This window comes from Lissotriton helveticus, chromosome 4_1 (assembly GCF_964261635.1).
Source record: "Lissotriton helveticus chromosome 4_1, aLisHel1.1, whole genome shotgun sequence".
Taxonomy (NCBI): domain Eukaryota; kingdom Metazoa; phylum Chordata; class Amphibia; order Caudata; family Salamandridae; genus Lissotriton; species Lissotriton helveticus.
In genome coordinates this window covers 76,470,635-76,488,325 of record NC_136063.1, presented here as the reverse complement: position 1 = coordinate 76,488,325, position 17,691 = coordinate 76,470,635, and positions in this window count along the sequence as shown.

The following is a 17,691-nucleotide window of genomic DNA, read 5'->3' as shown; positions in this document are numbered from 1 at the left end:
TGTTTCCCAAACTGTGGTCCGCGGACCCCTAGGGGTCCGTGACACATTCCCAGGGGGTCCGCAGGCTGCAGTCTTAAAAGCACAGAAAAGTTCCTTGTATAATTAACTGTTTCCGAGCAACAATGAAAGTGTCAAGATAACGTCCATGATTAAGTACCTGCTGGAGAGAGATGAGAGTTTTGTCCTGTGGCAGCTTTTATTTATCTAATGTTGCACAGAGGGTTGGTTAATATGCCTACTGCAAAGAACATGCACCATGCATTTTTTAAAACAGTATTTTATGTGCATAGGCCAGTGGGTTACTGCTTTTGTCAGAGATTCTTTTGTTACAGTGCAGTTCATAAGTGACAGTTGTAATCTAGCACAGTGACCTATAAACTGCCATCAAAGAGATGCTTGCAAACTGCATGATACAAGTTAGTACCGTATTTTTTTTCCAGTCTTTCATTATCCTAATGCTGCTAAAAAAAATTATTTGGTTGGAAATACATTGTTATTGTTCAGGTCAATGCTAACCACTGTGTTATGTTCTGAATCCTGAGTTTGTGCTTCTCCCTATCAAGCACTCTTTAAAAATGCCTACCAGTATGAATGACATGTGAATCCTATACCTTGCAGTCCCCTTTGCCTTATGTAACAGTTTATATACACTGATTTTCATGTATGATTCATTGTCTCTATATATGTCTGTCGTAAAGTACTCTGACATCCTACAATGGTATGAGAGATGCTATCAAACAAATGAAATACACGTCACAGGGGGGCTATGGAATTTTGCAAAATCTTTCAATATAAAATACTCAGGGGGATATTTACAAGAGAAGTGGAGGAGCGTGTTGTTAGCCTCAACGACACGCTCCACTACGTCAGAAACACAGGGCTGCACCATATTTACAAGAATATTGTGCAGCCCTGCGTTTGCTCCTGTGCTGGTGTTACACTTAGCAGTGTAGCATAAACACAGGCACCCTTGCACCATAGTGCATGCGTGCAGGGGAAGATTGTTTATGTACAGGAAGGTCCCCCCCAAGGCAGCATTAAGCCACGTTGATTGGCTTAACGCTGCATTGTAAATACGGCAAAGCCTCTATTGCCGGGGGAACATAGCAAATAGTGGCGTTTCTATGGCGATAAATTGCTTGGGGGTCCCCGGATTTCAGTGGTGACTCAATGGGGGTCCTCAGGAGTCAACAGTTTGGGAACCACTGCTTTAGATGATTTGAATTCATAATATTATCCTACTGTGTGCATGGCCATTAATAGTGTGTGGCCATTAATAGGTATATGTTTTTTAAAAGGAAACAGGAACAGAAAGAGGTCAATACATGACTACATATTAGGTGTGTGGAGATTTGCAAGATGAGCTGATACGGGTTCAACTCATTATGCCTTCTAAGTATAAATTCATCCAAGAAAGGTTATGAGTGGATGGTAAAGGTGTATTGAAAGATGTGATGACAGCAGTCAGGAAAGGTGAAATCTCAGAGAGATGTTTAAAAGCTATGAGTGAGTTGGAAAGGAATGTGGATGTTGGGGGCAGAGTTCAACCAAAGAGGAAGCCACTAATGTTGAATGAAAGTAGTGATTCAAGGGAACAGTGTTATAAGGAGAAAAAGAAAGATACTTGTGAGACACGTTATAAGTGTGGAAGTAGAGAACTCTTAGTTAAGAGCAAAAATCAAAAGTGTTTTGGTGTTATTTGACATTTTATAAGGGTGTTAAGAAAACAAATAAACACAAGGATTAGGTGTATGAATAAGAAACAAGAACTAAATAAATCGGAGAGGGAGGAAACTGTCAATGTCAGTTGTGCTCTACATGTGAAGGAGGGTGTGCTGAGTTTGAGTGGTAAGTCTCGTAATAAGCCAGTTTGTGAGATGCACATTGCAGGTGTCGACATAAATATTGTGGCTGATTCGGGTTCACCGTACACAATTGTGAATCAGGATGTGTGGAAAGAGATTTTTCGGGTGATAGAAGAAATGTTGGAGTCAAGTGATTTTAACCCTGGCAGTTTTATGGGGAATCCTATTATATGATGGATTTTCGTAGGGGTTACCCTGAATTTAAGGGAAGGAAAGTTGTTTGTTGTAAAAAATTGTCTTTTTGTTTTGGGTTTCATTGATCAGAGGTATCTGGATATTATCCTGGATCCAAATAGCCACGAACATGTCTTAGTGGTGAATGAAAATGTTGATACAGGGAATAAGTAGAGGTGTGTATTTCCTAAGGCGTTTTATGGGTTTCCAACACAAGATTGTTTTGAAGGATAATGTGTGTCCTGTGATCCACTAGGTACAGTATATTCCTATTTTGATTTGAAAGAAAGTTGAACAGGACTTAGAGAAGCAATGTGACCTGGGTATGATCAGATTAGTTAAGTCTTCAGATTGGATCTCTCCTGTTGTGGTGGCACGCAAAGCTAATGGGAAAATCCAACTGTGTATTGATTTGTGTGATTTCAAATGGAATATATTGGTGGACAGGTTCCCTTTGCCAAACATACATTTATTGCCATCTAAAATAAAGGGTAGTAATTGGTTTTCAACTATATACCTCTCATCAGCCTAGCATCAGGTACCACTCTATTTGAAAATTACAAGACTTACTGCTTTCATAACACTGGTGGGATGTTTCAAATTTGAAAGAATGCCATTTGGTTTGGCATCAGCAGTTTCAGTCTTCTACAGACTAATGCATCAAATAGTAAAAGGAATAAAATTGGTGTTATTTTTCCAAGATAACATTCAGATTATGGGCAAAGATAAAGTTGGGCATGATGAGCGACTAAAGAAGGTGTTGTTTGCTCTACAATAGAAGGATCTTTAAAGTGTGTCTAAAAGTCTTATTGTGACTCTACCAATACCTCTTACAGTTGACTCTTTCCAAAAAACACGTTTATATATTGCAATGGGAAAGGGAACTGGATACAAAGATATCCAGCGACAGTTGGAGGTATCTTACACCCCTTAGACTAGCCACAATGTTTGTGGGGTTGGATTTGTGGTAGAAGGGGTGGGGGAGCTCCCATATAAATAAATGGCGGTCATGCCCATGGATCCAGACTTTCTGGGTCGAGATCCAGAGCACAGTACAGACCATTACCAACTTTCAACTTCCACCTGAACTACTAACTATTCTCTTGGGCAATCCAGGGACCAACAGGATTTTTCCCACAATGACCCATCAGGGCCGTCTACTCACCCATCTACTCCTTGATGGGCAACTATGTGCAGCACCGATGTGGAAGTAGCCACTTCTTCTTTCTTTAAATATGTGGTGGGGGAAGGTTTGGTCCATCTCTGCTATGGATAAATGGACTGCTATCATCTAAGACCGGGTGGCCAAATTCAGTGCTATATGGTGCCCCTTTACTACTCATATGGGCAGGAGGGCTTCATATGACAATGTCTAAAACAATATGCACATCTGACATCCACATTATGTCTTCTTACAACCCTGAGGAAGGATCTGTTGGAATATATTTTTCATGTGAATGACCACGGTGGGGTAGTATGTTGAGTTGATTTCATCTAGGTGTAGGTGAACCCCACCCTCACAGCAGCGATTCCCCCGGCTACAAGTTCCTCAGGTTGGATCACCTGGTCAGCAAAGGAGGGGGTGTAGCTATTATTTATAAAGAAATATATGTATGCAATCCTATTTCCCTGGATGAGCTGTTGGGTGCAGATTGCCTTGGAGGTCACTGCTCCCTATCTACACAGCAATGTCTTGCAGGAATCCTGGTTTATCGGCCTGGCCCTGCAGGCTCCTTTCTCAACTCCTTGAATGCAGTGATTGCTACCCAGGCCCTTAGATACAGCCATGTTATGGTTCTGTGTGATCTTAATATCCATATGGATATATCTACAGAACCAGAAGTAATTTATTTGACTGAATCACTCTCGCTTGTCAATCTTGCTCCTTTTGACACTCATCCTACTCACAATAGGGGCCACACCCTCGACCAGCTCTTTGCTAACATAGAGCTTGGGGTAGATAAGCCTCTACCTTTGATGTGGTCTCACTACTATCTTATTAGCTTTACGGTGCCTAAGCTGGAAAAGCCTGCTTTGGCCTCTTGCGGATGCTGAAGAACTTTCTCCCACTTCTACCATTGAATTGTAGAAAGACTGTGCTTCAGGCATTGGTCACATCTAGAATAGATAATTCCAATGTTCTGTATCTGGGCCTGCCTGAATACCTGCTTAGTCGCCTCCAGGTGGCCCAAAACGCAGCTGCCAGAGCAGTTCTTATGTTGAAACCGAGGACCCATATTTCCTCTCATCTGAAAGCTCTGCACTGGCTCCTTGTGGAAAAGAGGATCAGGTTTAAAGCTCTGGTATTATTCTTCAAGGCCTTTCATGGGAGCGGCGCTTGCTACCTCAGCAAGAGAGTAGCCCAATACACACCATCTAGAATCCTGAGGTCCTCCTCCCGGAACCTAGCTTCTGTTCCCATAATATTTCACGCTCGATCAGGAGGCACCTCCTTTCAGGTTCATGGGTGCACAGGCGTGGAACTCTCTCCCGATGTCATTAAGATCTGTGAACGACCTAGCCATGTTCAGGAAATTGCTTAAGACCTGGTTATTTCGTGAATAAATTGTCTTTCTTCTAGCAGCGTTTCACAGCATTAGCGACAGGGTGTCAGATGGGTGTCAGGAAGGCTGGTCTGAACACCAGGAGACTCTAGTTGAGTAGCTTGCGCTATACAAAGTGTCTTCATTCATTCATCTGCTTTCCTGTCAATTTTGAGCAAGAATTATGTTCCCTAGCCGAATTGTACGATATGTCATGTTTACTTGTTTTCTTTTGAAAAATGCAAACTAAAATTGTTTAAAAAAAAAAAAGATCTACTTAGCCAAATCCCATGCCTTGAATCTCCCCCTACCGACCTCGCAGGTACGAGAATTACAAATCCTGATCCCTCTGAAATGGTCTGAGAATATGATACGATATCAAGGTCTGGACCTGACTCCTTCACTTTCTTCCTGGACCCAGGCCAACTGGCCGAGTTACAGATGTACCATACCGGAAGATATTTACAGATGACAAAACCTCCCTCTCTCCTGGTTAGGGCACATTAACATAGTTAAAATGTCCCTCCCTCCAAAGATATTATATCTATTCCAAACCCTACCTACCCCAATCCCACAAATAGATATTCAGTCTCTCCAACGTGATTTAACCAATTTTATTTGGGGCAAGGCTCGCCCGCACTTTTCTAACCAGGTCTTGATGCTATCCTGATATCAGGGGATATTATTGGTCCTGTTATCTCCACTATATCTCAAAATAGGTTTTCCGGGAGAGCAAAAAGCATTGGTTCTCCATGGATCGTGCGGTCACATGTAGACCCCTGTGGGACCTAGCTTGGCTTCTCCATGGGGCTTGGCCCCATAGAGCATACTTAGCTACTCCCACTAGAACGGTCTTAGACATTTGGGACAAACTGGCGGTATCTCAGGGCCTGATCTCCTTGCCTTCCCCCAACACCCACATAACTTGCAATCCCATCTTCCCCCCTGCAATGCAACCTCAAGCCTTTAGCTCCTGGACAGTAGGCAAATGTTGCATAATCCAGGATTTATTTCAGAGTGACAAATTCATTACTTTTGATCAGTGCAAGAAATCATTTCACCTTACCGACAGGGCATGGATGTAAAACTATCAACTTAGACATTAGCTACTCTCCCCCACCTACACACAAGGAGCGACCTGGTCACTTACCGCCTTCGGGACTCTAGTCCAAAACTTCAATGGCTCGAGGGGATGGATCTCTCACACCTGTGAAGTGTTGCAACATTCGCAGCAACTCCAACTCCACACTTACCAAAAACAATGGAATATTGATATTGGTGAGGAGATTTCCCCAGAGAGCTGGGAATGACTATGCGGTGATATCCCAAAAATCTATTAAAACATTCCCCAATGCAATTCGGCTTATAAGCTTATGACACAATGGTACTTTACCCTTCCCCATATCCAGCAGATGATACCAGGCTTCCCCCAACTTGTTGGAGATGCCAGGGGGACAGAGGCAACCTCATTCACATTTGGTGGTCTTGCCCCAATCTAAGGCTATTCTGGAAGGATATACTTAGCCACATCAAAGATACAGTGGGATTCCTTATTCCTAGTTCTCCGATAGTGACCCTGTTGAGCATTAGGCCCTCAACATTAGTAGCCATGACACATTCTGACAGGTGCTTAATAACACAAAATTGGGGCTGTCATAGCTCTTTATTGGAAGAAGTCTACCCCCCACCTATTACCACATGGTTTCTTCATCTATGGCAGGTTCTGGCCCTCTAGTTAATCACCGCCTACATCAACCAGACAGACACAAAATTTAACCACACCGGACAGCCATTAATTCTGCATTTCTCCCAGATAGAGCATTCCCACTTAGACCCCCCTCGTCTTAGAGCATAACAGCTTTTTGAAGATCCCCTCGTACCTTACTCAAAAGTTGGGCACCAAACGGCTCCTACCCCACCGGATCCAGATGGGGCTGCCTCCCCCTCCTAAAAGGTTCTAATCATCCTGCCCAACGACAACCTGAGAGCATCTTTCCCTTCCCGTCCCTCTTACCTGGGTTCCGTTCCCTCTCCCCTGCTCGTTAGTTGAGTTGAACATCCACTGCTCCAAAATTGCACCAACAACAACGTGTAGCTCTTAATATATAAGTAAAGTATAACACTGACATGCATTAACCCTATTCACATCGCCTCTGCACTGGGGTTGGGCCCTTAAGACCCCCACATAATGGGACTCTAACTCATGGAGATCTTTCTTTAATAATGATGTTTACCAGTGTATCGAGCTAAGGAAGAATTCTATTGTCCCACCTTTTTTGTTCCTCCTCCCTTCCTTAGTTCATATTATAAAGTCTAATCCTTGCAGGGCGTCACCAGTGTATTATGCTATTTGGAATGTATTTTGCTTTATGTCTTCTCTTGACTTTCCCTGTTCAACTTATATTCAATAAATAGATTTGAGAAAAAAAAAAAGAGGTCTTACAGTGGAATTTCATAAATGCAAGTTTGCTACACATACAGTTAATTTCGTGGGTCATGAGCTTTGTAACCAAGTAATTAAACCCAAGCTTGAATTGATTGAAGCTTTGAACCTTTTTAAGTCTCGCCTAGACGAAAGCAAAGCGAAGCTTTGCTGTCTAGGGCGAGACGACTTATGTTGTTACTTCTGGGGGAATGAGGACAGTAAAGTGCCACGCGCTTTTTCTTTCCGAGATTGTACCTCGTGAGCGCGCACGTCGTCACTCACGCATGCGCACAAAGAAAGCCATACACACACTGCATATACACACACGCACCCCCCCTTAAACAAACACACGCGCACACAGACAGACAGACGCACGCACAGACACACTCAAACAGACACACGCGCATACACCCCACCCCCACTCACCCCTCCTCTCACTCAACACACTCACCTGTTCTGGCGGTGCTCGGCGGCGGTTCTGCCTCTCGGGCGGCGGTAGCGCTTTGCGGGGCTCTCTCACCACATGAGAGCCCCGCCTTCCCCATGCGCCCGGCCGCTCTTCACCCGGTCCCCCATCTCGGGACCGGGACTCAATCCGGAGCCTTCGTGGCTCCTCGGGCAGCTCTCTCTCTCTCGCCGCGATGGGGCGGGACTTCCGGTTGGGGCCGCGATGGGATTGGCCGGCTGCCCAACCGCTTCCGGGTCATCGCAGGCAGCGCGGCGGCCCGGCGGGGACTCGTTTCATGCTGAAATGGATTCCAAAGTACGTTTGTGCCTCTTTTGGCCCAGGCGAAGCATAGCAATATTTTTAAGGTGACTATCAAAGGGTTGTGGGCTTTCTGTCCTCGCATTACTAGATTGTCCAATGGTGATTGTGGTGGCCCGCGTGTGGCCCTGGGGTGACCTGCAGTGGTGGGGGGGGCGGCTCCTGCTCTGAAGCTGGAAGAGCAGGCTGTGCTGCTCGGGAACCCCACCTCCCTGGTGCCTGCTGTCTGCCCGCCAGGCCTCCGTCCTGCGGGTGGCCCTACACCAACCTGAATTTGCAAAGTGACTAACCCAGCTCTGTGTTATGGTCCCGATATTGCTCGTGCGGGACTATTAGATTCAATAGCGGGCCGCTTGGTCATTGGGGCGCCAGAGGGTTTAACCCACTGCGGCAGACTCCCATAAAAATAACGTCTGGAGGTTCCGCCCAATGTGCCGGTTGGCACTGTGCCCCCTCTGTTTCTTGCCTTGTAGGAGACACTTTCAGCATGGGTGGGGAGCATCTGGTCACTCCGGGTCCCTCACTCCCCCCTGCCGGCCTGTGTGTCGTGGTGGCCCACCCGGATTTCTTGTGCCTGGGCACGGGGTACTGCTCACTGCAGCCCAGTTGGAGAGGCCTTGCCCGGTCACGGGTCGGGCCTCCCGGGGCCTCAGCTGGACGTGCAGGCCGGGCTGTCGTGCAGGGTGCCGCAGCAGGTGGGGGTGTACATTAGGTCTGGGGGACCACGAACTCCCCTCGATCTTGTGCTACAGGGTTTTGCTGGCCTCTGGTTATTGGCCCCTCTCCCCCCACCCCCTCCAAGTTGTGTCTCATGGCAGGGGGTGCCCGCTGCAGCTCTCTGCATGTGGTGCCCAACCTGATTGGTTGCATCGAGCGACTGTTTGCATGGCCGCGGGGGTGTCCGGGGAGCATGCCGGCCCAGAGGTAGTGGCTGTAGCCGTCGGCGTGGATCTCCTGAGAGGCGGGCGCCAAAGCGGGCACGCCGATGCGGGGCACGTTGTAGCAGCCTCGTGGTTCTCGCCGCGCAGGTGTGACGGTATTTGGCAGCCAGACAGATAGAATTATTTGGCTGCTTGGCAGCAGGCAGGCAGCGTATCGCAGCGCCAGACGCGGGGTATCTTCTTTGGCAGGGTAGGCTGGAGGTATAGATACCGCAATGGCCTGGCAGCTGGCCATGTCGAGCGAGGTTACGGTGCCTTAACCGGAGGCTTTATGCCCAATTGTGCAGTGCTGCGTGAGAAGCAACAGTCGGCGGGACTATCATGAGACGTATCCTAATTAGATGAAAGGTATCTGATTCGGTGTCTCAAGGCTGGGCGGGTGCTGTGGGGAACTGTAATATATTGATCGCCCACCTGAGGTGTTCATTGTGCCATCTTGTCCCACCAGGCAGGAGTTAATGGTCCTTGCAGAACGCATGCAGTCTGCTTCGACCCGGGCAGTATCATAAGAGGTTGTGTACCACACCAAGCAGCGGAGTTTGAAGGGTTAGTTTACCCAAGCCTAGGAGGAAATGTGGTAGAACTGCAGACGGCCAAACTAAAGGTTAATTTTAACAAAATATCTTCCATCTTACAAAAGACAAACCTGTCGGTCACTAGGAAGACTAACTAGAACATGAATATCACTACTAGAACCATCTCGCTATAGTAGTGTAAAAGAAGAGTGGCAGCAGTCATAGTCTATTGAGGTATGTTTAAAGTAGTAATGTTTATGATCATCACTATATTGTCTCATAAAATACTCGCTCAAAAAATATGAAAATGTTAAAGCTGCATGGACAGATTTTTCTTTTCTCTGACCGTTGTTTCCATTCCTACACTACATTGAAGTAATTCCCAAAAGGTATTTTTAACAAGCTTAAAAAATGCAATAGGTCTGGCCTTTTATTAAGTTAATGCCATTTGCTTTGCTATACAATACCATTAGCAAAGCAAATAGCTTTAACTTAATCAAAGGCGAGACCTATTGCATTTTCAATGCTTGTTATGTTCTGGTATTGAGTTTGTATAGCGCTCAAATACCCTAGGGGGTCTTGGCGCTGCCTTGAGCAGAAGAACCAGATGACAATTTACAGAGCTGAGCTAAAGCATAAAAAGCCATGTTTTCTAGGCCTTTCTAAAATGCAAGAAGTTTTCAGAACATTTGATGTACAGGGGAAGAGAGTTCCACAATTTGGTGTTTCCCACGGCAACGCTTTTGGCACCACAAGAATATTGTCTAAATGTAGGGACCATCACGTTCTTTAAAGTTAGCGAGCGAAGAGCTCTAGGGGGAATATACCAGCGAAATTGTTGAATAAAGTTTTTATGTCCAATGCTGCGTAATTTGTCGCCCCACTACGCAAATATTATGTCTTTATTTCCTATCTGGATCTTGTAACTTAATTTTTGTGATAATATGTTTACGGCTGTCTGTATATCTCCTGTTGGAGAATATGCTAAGATATTATTTGTCATATCTGAGCTTTTTTGCGTCAATGCCAACTTTTTCATGAATTTAGGAAGTGAAGCTCATTGGTGTCATATACTGTACTAGGATGTTTGACCAATACATGATTATGTGTCTCCATGTTTTTTTATGTACATATCATGTATCTACATGTGTATAAATACATGTGGCCTTGTATATATTTACTTTTGTATGAGATTATATGTCTAGGTGTACTGTTTACAAATATTTTTTCTATCTTCCCCACTGTATATTATTGACTGTCACTCATTTTAATTGTAGTGCAATAGACGGTTACCTGATGAAGGCCCAGAAGCCGAAACGCGCGTAGTTCCCATCTACCGCATTGCCTTCATCGTCTTTCTTGTCTAATGCCTTGTCTATGTTTGTTATGTTTCTTAGGAGTTTTTAAGATGCTGTCTTGTTAATAGTCCATCACTCCTTAACAGTCAAAAGTAATGTATATGAACCTTAACAAAACATCTACTACAAAAATAAGTATTTGATCAATAAAATTTAAAGAAACTTTCTATCAATTTGGTGATTAGTCCCCTCTATGTGGGCTTTTTCTATTGTTTATTGGGTAGTCACCTAGTCCTATTATTGTTGCTCTTCAACTTAGCTATAGACCTTTTCTAAATTCAATGCTGCGTAATGCCTTAAAGGCAATACACAGTGCTTTGAAAGCAATCCTTTTCTCATGGGAAGCCATTGAAGTGTATGTAGTTCTATGGAAGCAGACTGATATTTGGGAAGAGTGAAGACTAGCCAAGCTGCTGTATTTTGTAAAACGTGAAGCTTGGCAAGGACAATTTACTGCATATTAAGGAATAACACACTGCAGTAATCTAGTTTAGATCAAATCGGAGCAGTTACAACTGATTTTTGGAGAATAGGATGAATGAAAGGAAAGATTTTCTTAATCTTTAAAAGATAAAAAACCGAGGAAACAATTTGATTTTCATGATTAGCAAAAGTGAATCTTCTGTCAAAAATTACGCCAAGGTTTCTAACCTTGTCCACTGATGTGGGTAGGGGGCCAAGCGCTAGTGGCCACCAGTCTGAGCCCCAGAAGCAGGTGTTGTTGCCAAAGCAAAGAATCTCGTTTTTTCCAGAATTAAGACAGAGGCAGTTCTCGGTCATTCAATTGTTTATGCTTATCATGCAGGGCTTGAATCCTGATGCCGTGTGTGAAGGAATTGCCAGATCTAGAGATACTGGGCGTCATCTGCAAATTATACAATGAAAAAAACAAAGGATTTTATAAGTTTAGCTAGTGGACTGATGTACAATCTAAATAAGGTGGGACTGAAAGAGGGCACCCTGTGGCACTCCACCAGGAAGACTGAAAGAGTTTGAGGTAAAGTACCCTATTGAAAGAAAAGAAGCAAGAGTGCAAGGGCTGAATCCCTAATGCCCAGCTCAAGTACAAAAACAATTAGAATGTTGTGATTGACTGTGTCAAAAGTTGCTGAGAGATCTAATAAAATAAGAACAGCGCTGTCACCTTTGGCAATAATAGTTCTTAGTTTTTCAGTTGCCGCTATAGGGGCTGTCTCGGTGCTGTGTTGATTACATACCCAAATTCAGAGGAATCTTGCAAGTTGTAATGATTAATAAAAGTGGATAGTTCTGGTTCAAAGCTTTATCAATGATTTTTGCTGGGAGAGGAAGCCGGGATATGGGGAGATAATTATTGGGGTCTAAAGATGAGACATTACTTTTTTCTATGAAAGGAAGAATAGAGGCTTTTTTCCACACATTATGAAAAGTACCTGTCTGGACAATTTCATTAAAGATAAGTGTCAGCTGTGTAGTAATGATCTCTGCAACTTGGTGATGGATTTTAAGAGGGCAAGTGTTCGAACTGGGGGTCTCTAGTTAGCAATGGTATACACCTTTGACCAAATTGGGACCCTTGCTGCTAAGTCAGGGAAAGGGGATTACACTACTGGATAACCCCTGCTCACCCACTTGGTAGCTTGGCACGAGCATGCAGGCTTATCTCAGAGGCATTGTTTTAAGCATTTGTGAACATACACAGCAATACATTGAAAACACTACAGATGGACACCACACAGGTTTTATACAAATAAGTATTCTTTATATAGCCTTAACACAAGACCACAAACGACAAAAATCCACAATACTGTACATAAAATAGACTTAAAGATGGTAGAAGTTACTTAATTCAAGTTGATGATGAATGCGACAAAGTTCTCACAAATGTAACTGGATGCGTAACGCAAAACAAACAAAAGGTTTGCAGGAATAGAGATGCATCGGTTCCTTGCTTCGGGGGAAACGATGCGTCGCGCCTCAATGTTTGCGCAGAGTAGGGGATGCGTCTCGGTTCGTACCAGAGAGGAGGTGATGCGTAGGCTCTAGTGATGCATTCTGGTTGCGATGCAATAAGATGGTGTCCTTCATGCGACGATGTGAAGATGATGCGTGCACGCCCGACGGCCATGCAGAGAACTCTGTACTTTGGAGCCACGACAGGCCTTGCGACACGCTTCTCCGGTGATGCGACGTCGACCCTTGTAGTGGTGACATGCTTCTCCGGTGATGCAACGGCAAACAGCTGCGACGAAGACACGGTTCACTGGGGATGCGGCGGTGGCACGCTTCTCTGGTGATGCGACGACAACAGCTGTGGTGGCGACACACTTCTTCTCATTGAATTGCGCTTCCAGCTCCCAGCGACATGCAGGATTCTGCAGATGGATTTCCCAGCAAGGAAATTCAGAGGGGAGCTGGTGGTGAAGTCTTGTAGCCCTGAGACTTCAGCTGGAGGCAAGCACAACAAGTTCAAGCCCTTGGAGAAATATTCTGAAAGATGATGAAGTTCTTTCTCTTTTCCTGGCCAACTCAGCAAACAGCACACTGGCAGAGGGGCAGTCCAAATCTCCTGCAGCTTCCTTCGTTCTTCTCCTTGGCAATAGGTTTGTCTTGTTCCCAGAAGTGATCTGAAGTTTTGGGGTGTGGGTCCCCATATTTATATTCATATTCTCTTTGTTCTCTGAAAGCAGGGAGGCCTTTGCCTAATCCAAACCAGTTCTGGTCAGTCCCGGAGCACTTTGTTGACAAGACACCTTTCCTTTCACAGTGTAGGCCAGGGACATCAGACACACCACAGGAGGTGGAGCGAGCATTGTGGAGGGAAGGCACAGCCCTATTCAGGTCCCAGGTGCAACTCCTCCCACCCATCCACATGCAGATCATTCTATTCAGTCCTGTGCTGACTCACCCTGTCTCCTGGAACCCCCCAGCCCCTGTTACTTAAACTCCAGACAAGGAACACACAACCTAGCAGAGGCAGGCTTGGATAGTTAGGCAAAAAAAAACCTACTTTCTAAAAGTGGTATTTTCAAACACAGAATATTAAAACCAACTTCACTAAAAGATGTATTTTATCATTCTGAGTTCAGGCATACTAAACTTGAATGTTTACCTAGTTCCCTGAGTCAGTTAGGATTATAAGATGTTATAATCAAACTGCCAATTCTGGCCTATGGGGAACAGGTAACTTTGCAATAGTGAAAAAACGAAAATGGCTGAAATTCACTATTAGGACATGCCACATACACTAGGGCATGTCCTACCTTATACTTACAATGCACCCTGCCCTTGGGCCTACCATAGGGGTGTCTGATATGAAGAAAAGGGAAGGTTTGGGGACTGGCAAGTGGATGCACTTGCCAAGTCGACATGGCAGTCACAGACTGCACACAGGCTCCCCAATGGCAGCCCTGAGACTCACTTTACAAGCTGCTTCTGTGGGTGGCATAACCAGTGGTGCAAGCCCACCAGCAGCATTTGATTTACAAGCCCTGGGCACACATTGTCCACTGTACTAGGGTCTGACAAGTAAATCAAATAACCTAATCATGAAGTCACTAATTAGTACAATTTAACATAGGGAGCACTTCCTCCGTGGCACTGAATAGCAGTGAATGGAAGGGAGACTCATGCCAATGATACCAGGTCTAACAGCAAGGATCATCTGGAGAACCTGAGTTGGAGCTAGGTAATAGATTAAAAACTTGATCTGGACTGAGGGGGTAGAAGTTTAGAAATGGACCGTTGCCTGTCGGTCAAGATATCTTGATGAGGGTTGTCTGTATGTTGCAAGGTGCTAACAGTAAACAAGCATTTGCAATGCAATAGGTCTCGCATTATGAAAGTTTGAGCTATTGGTCTTGTAAATGACAATTTTTTTATTTATGTGTTGATTTTGAAAATAGCTAAATTAATAGCTTTGTCATTTTCAATGCCAATAGTTATAACTTTCGCACATGTGACGACTATAGCATTTGTAATGCAACATGTTTTGTATTTACGTGACTTAGATGTATTGATATTACAAATAGCAACGGCTTTTAATTTTTTAAAATAATTAATACTTAAATAAAAGTGATTGTAATTTATATTGGCAATAGCATAAACTTTTGTAAATAACGTTTGTGAAGATTATGTTCAGTGTATTTTATTGTGATGAAAATCCAAGAACAGAAGTGAAATAACATCTTTTTGTGACATTTGTAATAAAGCTTGAAACATTGAGAGAACATAATTGAACCAGTTGTTGTTGAATGGTTGCACAGATCGATGCTGTGATGTCGCGGAGTGATGCTGGGATTGCGCTGAGTGATGCAGGGATTGCGCTGAGTGATGCTGGGATTGCGCTGAGTGATGCTGGGATTGCGCTGAGTGGTGCTGTGGTGGTGCTGAGTGGTGCTGTGGTGGTGCTGAGTGGTGCTGTGGTGGTGCTGAGTGGTGCTGAGTGGTGCTGTGGTGGTGCTGCTGAGTTCTCTCTGCAACTGCACTCTGCAACTGCACTCTGCAACTGCACTCTGCAACTGCACTCTGCAACTGCACTCTGAATCTGCACTCTGAATCTGCACTCTGCACTCTGAATCTGCACTCTGCACTCTGAATCTGCACTCTGCACTCTGAATCTGCACTCTGCACTCTGCACTCTGAATCTGCACTCTGCACTCTGAATCTGCACTCTGCACTCTGAATCTGCACTCTGAATCTGCACTCTGCACTCTGAATCTACACTCTGCACTCTGAATCTGCACTCTGAACTCTGAATCTGCACTCTGAATCTGCGCTCTGCACTCTGAATCTGCACTCTGAATCTGCACTCTGAATCTGCACTCTGCACTCTGAATCTGCACTCTGAATCTGCACTCTGAATCTGCACTCTGCACTCTGAATCTGCACTCTGAATCTGCACTCTGCACTCACAATCTGCACTCACAATCTGCACTCACAATCTGCACTCACAATCTGCACTCACAATCTGCACTCTGCACACTGCACTCTGCACACTGCACTCTGAATCTGCACTCTGCACTCTACATATGGTATGTTATGCTTACATACGTTCCATATATTATCCATGTATATGCCACATTTAGTTAAGAATACATGTTCTGTTTAGTTACATTACTTTGTTTGTATACCCTTTTATGCTGCTCTAAAGTTATTTCAATGGGTGAAATGCGGTGCCTGGCCGAGAGTAACAAGGCAGTGCTGGGAGGGGGGCTGCGCACCAACTGAAGTGCTCTGGTTGCACGGCCTGCGGCCGTGTGAAGTGATAAGCCTTTGAAGTATGTAAAGGCTGTGTTTGGGGGGAGAGTAAGAATATATGTTCTGTTTAGTTACATTACTTTGTTTGTATACCCTTTTATGCTGCTCTAAAGTTATTTCAATGGGTGAAATGCGGAGCCTGGCCGAGAGTAACAAGGCAGTGCTGGGAGGGGGGCTGTGCACCAACTGAAGTGCTCTGGTTGCACGGCCTGCGGCCGTGTGAAGTGATAAGCCTTTGAAGTATGTAAAGGCTGTGTTTGCGGGGAGAGAGAGGGGAGGTGCTGGTGTGGGAGGAGTGCTGCTACGGCCTGGGGGAAGCTGGCTGGGGAGGAGAAATGAATGTAAGGCTGTGGGGAACAGAGTTTATGGCCCAAAAGCGCGTGCCTGTGGCCACGTGAACTTCAAGAAAACGCCAAGGAACGAAGCCCTTGGTTTGAAGAGGATTTTGAGCACTTGAATTCTCGCTCCTTAATGCGCTTGCGCGCATTTAAGGTCACGAGACCTAATCAGAAGACATCAAATACTTTGGATTGAAAAGTGGTGGGAAGTAAATCACAGAAGTATTAACTCACGTTTGCATTATCACTGTGAGTAGGAAATGCTCCTTGTCCTGGAAATAAGGAGGAATTGTGCTCCTTCCTAAGACTTGCTGAATACTATTTGAAGTTATACAGGATTTTTTAGTGTAGGCGAATGTTCCCAGACAACTGTTAAAGGTTAAATCAGAATTTTTGTGGTCTAATGAGTGTGTAAATGCCTTTGAGAGTATCAAAAATGACATAAGTAGTACACCACCTATGAAGGGATTGACTAAAAATTAGCTTAGAGTGTGATTGCAACAGATGCTAGTGGCAAGGGTCTACAGCAGAGGTCTTCAATCTGTGGGGTGCGAACCCCAGGGGGGGACATGGAGTCCTGGGAAGGGGTCACGCCCTTCAGCTGAAGTTTCATTAAATGAGTCTGTGAAAAGCCTTCATACCGAACTGACTTAGTGCCAGGTGGAGATTCCGGCCCGATTGTGGAGATTTCGGCCATGGCTATGTCTCTGCCACTGGCTGGAATCTCCACCTCTGGGCCGGAATCTCCACCTCCGTGCTGGAATCACCACCTCAGGGCCGGAATCTCCACCTCCGGGCTAGAATCTCCACCTCCGGGCCGGAATCTCCACCACCGATCCGGAGATTTGCAGACATAAAGTTAGTAGTGGTAAATCCATTCTGTGGATACCAAAAGTAGCAAGTACGTTCTGTGAATACCAAAAGTAGTACGTTTAGGATTTTGTCTTAAGTTAGTTCTGTGAATCGGGCCCATAATGTTTTTTTCGCCTGAGCTGGTGATAAAAAAATACCTGTTATTAAACCCGAATCCTGACGTAATAAAATTGTCTTGCGGTCATGCCCTGCAATTTTATACTGTGAACTATATGCTCACATTCACACACAAAATACCTATGTTTGTTTCTATGTAGACTAATACACTTAAAAGCTATTTATGTACAACATCATACATATGAGTGTTTATCTACGGACCTCCCGGATAGCTGTGTAGACATTCCTGCCTATCTGCCGGACTTGTCACAGGCTGAATATACACAGACATGGCTCTGTGTGCAGGTGTATGACTCCTGACAAGTGAAGGTGTGTGTGGTCAGACGAGGGAAGGGTTAGAACACGCAGCACCTTGACTGGAGGTTATACGTAAGGGATTTCCTTAGGCTGTTCAGACTCAATTAATGCAGCTGGCATAGCCGATTTTTGTTATTCTTTTTTTAGGTGTCACCTGGGCTTGTGCTGTGCTTCAGAAATCTGTAGTTTTTATTATAAACTTAAAAAGGATTCACATTCCGCCTCCTCTTTTTCCTGGCTT